The sequence below is a fragment of the Anthonomus grandis genome, chromosome 9, assembly GCF_022605725.1.
Source record: "Anthonomus grandis grandis chromosome 9, icAntGran1.3, whole genome shotgun sequence".
Lineage (NCBI taxonomy): Eukaryota > Metazoa > Arthropoda > Insecta > Coleoptera > Curculionidae > Anthonomus > Anthonomus grandis.
This window is the reverse complement of record NC_065554.1, coordinates 4,090,856-4,094,549: the sequence shown is the minus strand read 5'-3', so window position 1 is coordinate 4,094,549 and position 3,694 is coordinate 4,090,856. Positions and strand designations below refer to the sequence as shown.

The 3,694-nt window shown below is 31.5% G+C and overlaps 1 long non-coding RNA gene across 1 annotated transcript; it reads left to right on the top strand.

Annotated features, from left to right (window-relative positions):
* Window positions 1-295: 295 nt before the first annotated feature.
* LOC126740763 (uncharacterized) lies at window positions 296-2,691 on the top strand. Its single transcript, XR_007661993.1, has 3 exons — window positions 296-2,374; window positions 2,431-2,514; window positions 2,570-2,691. It is a non-coding gene; the product is annotated as an uncharacterized LOC126740763 (long non-coding RNA).
* Window positions 2,692-3,694: the final 1,003 nt, after the last annotated feature.

The following is a 3,694-nucleotide window of genomic DNA, read 5'->3' as shown; positions in this document are numbered from 1 at the left end:
TTTGTAAATGTCATTAAGATGTCAGCTAAACGCCGTCTTGGAAAAAAAGTTATTGGAAAAAAAAGTCTTGTGATCATTTAAAAGGTCTTATTGAGTATTGAGTATTTTTTATTTTATTATACAGGAGGTCTCTATTTTAACTTGTTTCAAAGTGAGAGGCTAAAAAATACTTTTTTTAACATTTTTATTATAAATATTTTACGGGAACTATCAATAAGTATCAATAAATTACCCAAAAATAACGATATTTAACTCAGTCTTATTGTAGATTTTTGCTTAAAAGCTGAACAGCATTTTGGTTGATTTCAGTTGGAGTATGTATCATTTTCTTTCCAGTAAATTTACCAGACTTCTCCTTTTTCGTGGAGAACAATCTTCTCTGAGGAACAATATTTTTATTAGGAGCTGGGGTGTCTGTTTTTGGAAAAGACTGTGTTTTTTCCCTGATGGCCGCTAAACATGGATTAGCTAGAGCCATCAATCTTTCAAGGCATTCCATTTCTTCATTAGTTTTAACTGAATTCAAAGTTTCCTGGATGGAAGTGGAAATGAAGATGAAAGTGGTAGTGAAAAAAGGTATAATAAAAACGATGAGGTGCCGTGGACCGAAGTTGTTAAAAAGAAAAAAACATTCCCACCACTAATTATAAAACCAAAAAATGCCAGTCAGGACAGCGCCGTCACTAAGAACGCCGTTTGTGAGAAAATTAAACCATCGGATTTAGCTGTTGAAATTAAAAAAGTAAAGGCTGTCGGCCATGGTAGTGTTGTTATCGAATGTAATAAAGTCCAGTTCAGAGATCTATTAGAATCTTTGATGTGTCGCAGATGCCGCACTAACTAGTCCGTGCGCCTATGTCATATTTATTGTTGCATGATATATATGTTTAAATGGCAAAATTTTATATTGTCTATCTATGAAATCATTTTAAATATACGTAAAACTCCATGTTTTATACTATTTTTTATTTTTCTTTCAAAAATGTCAATTTTTAGAAAGAAAATAATATCACAAGAAAATAATATCAAAAAATTGACCGCGGACTAAAATCCAAGCATCTTACAAAATATTTTAAACACTTCCAGCACTCACAGACTTGTCACCTCTTTTTAGCCAGTCTATTAAACAAAGATAAAACACCTGCGTTCTGACAATTCCTACTTTAGGCTGTGCAAGTGATTGTGTATCTCTCTCTATCCCACTGAATTTAAGAATTACGGGGCCGTACCCAAATAAATTTTTGGACCGTTTTTGTATTATTTTCGTCGTGTTTTTAAAGAGATCATTACGGATGGGTCTATCGCCTTTAAAATAGTTGTTGGATGGGTCTATCAGCTTTAATAGTTGGGAGGGGGGCCATGTGAGGTTATTATTTGATGTGTTTTGCCGGTTATGCTTTTTACACGTTTATGAAAATAAAGAATTTAGAATTTGGCCTGTATGCCTGTAAATTTTTTGCAGTTTTTACTGTGAGGAACAGTGTTTTTTTATTTGTGTTTGTGGATTTGTTTTGGTATTATACCTAAAGACCTTAAAATGTCTCGACCCTGGAAAAATAGGCAGGAAAATTTGGCAAATGAAGAGGAAAGTGTTTGTGCGGGCTTATGGAGACCGTGGGTGTACAAGAAAGACAATAACATTTGTGATAAAAACAATAAGAGTGATCTGGGCAGTGATTTAGACTTACATAGTTCTGATAGTTCATTTTCTAGTATTGAGGAAGCAAAAAGAAGCAAGAGAAGTAGAACAATCTAAGGAATGATACTCAGTTCACAAATGATTGTAGTGCTTTGCAAAAAATAGCGTTTTTAACAGGGGTTCCCTATAGTACAATATGCCTGTAAAAAAAAGGATTAAAGACAGAATAAAAAGGAAAGATGCAGGACAATCAAAGGGACTTGACATGGATATTGCCAAATTGCTAAGGAAAGGTGTGTATCCTAAATACAAAAACAATAAGGTTCTGACCATATAGACACCTTATCGGCAAGGGACAAACATTTCTCAGTCTCAACCTTGCGGAGATACCTGATAAAACTTGGATTTAAGCTTAAGATGGTTAACAAAAGAGCTGCTGTAATGGAATTGTCACGTGGTGTATAGAATATTTGAGGAAAATTAAAAAAATTTGGGAGGAAGAAAGATCCATATATTATTTAGCCGAAACATGATATGATACATTTATGATTGATGTATGATTTCCATTCTCTGGGAAAAAAGTCCCTTTTTTGCCATAGTAAGAAAACCATATTTTTATTAATAAAACAAGTTTAAAATTTTGTTTTTTACAGCTTACTGCCCCTGTTGTCCTTCAGTGATACAATAAAGACTGCTTCTTCCACCATTCTCTGGGAAAAACCCTGTTTTGCTATGGTAAGAAAAACACTGTTTTTAATAAGAAAACAAATCTAAAATTTTGTTTTTTACAGCTTACTACCCCTGTTTTCCTTCAGCAACACAATGAAGACTGCTTCTTCCTCCATTCTCTGGAAAAAAGTCCCTTTTTTGCCATAGTAAGAAAATCCTATTTTTATTAATTAAACAAGTTTAAAGTTTTGTTTTTTTCAGCTTACTGCCCCTGTTTGTCCTATGCTTTAGAATCCATATGCTGATGTGCGAGATGAAGTTGGAATTCATGACGGCAACAGAGAAACTGTTTCCTTCCTTAATGGAAGAAACTGCTAAAGAACAATGGCAAAAAAACAGAAGTTACAAAATTTGTATTAACTTTTTGGGCCAGATTCAAAAGAGTGGTTAAATTTATAAAAGTATTTAGTATCCTCACTGTAGTTTTAGGATCCAGTATACTTAAAATGTAGTGTTTTGTATAAGATTTTTAGTTTTTAGTATAAGCATTTATTTTTGTTAATTTTTATCTAATCTCTCCTAATATGCATAATAACTAAATACGAGGCAAACAAATTAATAAACATTACATTCAGGATGTAAAGTGTGTTCTTTTTTTATAAGTAAAACTTGTGTCTTTTGAAGGCATAAAGTATAGACAGCCAGATGATTTTTAATGTAAAAGTTTATTTAAAAAAATATACTTCCAATTTTCTGACTACATAATTACTTTTTATCAAAAGAAGTTGGTACTAAATATAGAGATGGGGGGGGTTTTCATGAGTATATTATTATAATAATATATCATAATATGTATTAATTAAAAAAAACTATAATAAAGGACATTGAATATGGCAGCCACAATCCCCATTAATAATCACCACCATGTAAAAATAAATCTCAATTCCCAAAAAAAGGAAATATATAAAATTTGAAGACAAACCAAAACATTTTACACTTTTGTGTCAAAAAGTAACTATTTAATGCCTTAATCCATAGAATAAATGGGCCTAAGTAATTTGTCACCTACTCTCTCATTAAACTCAAAAATGCTTTATTGTCAATATAAACATAGAAGTTGTAGACAAAGCCAATAGACTGTACATTAAAGGAATAAAAACGAGAAACTAATTTAAAATAAAATAAAATAATATAGTAAAACTTTGAAAAATACTTAAATGCTAATCATTAAAAATTCATCATAGTTTAGGTGCTACATAGTTTAGTACGCTTTTCTAGCAAGAAATATTTTCTTCCTTGTACGTAGGCTTTTTTCAGTCTTAAGTTGTCTTATTTCTAGTGGAAGTTTATTAAACAGCTTTCTACCTCCATATATGATAGAGCTAC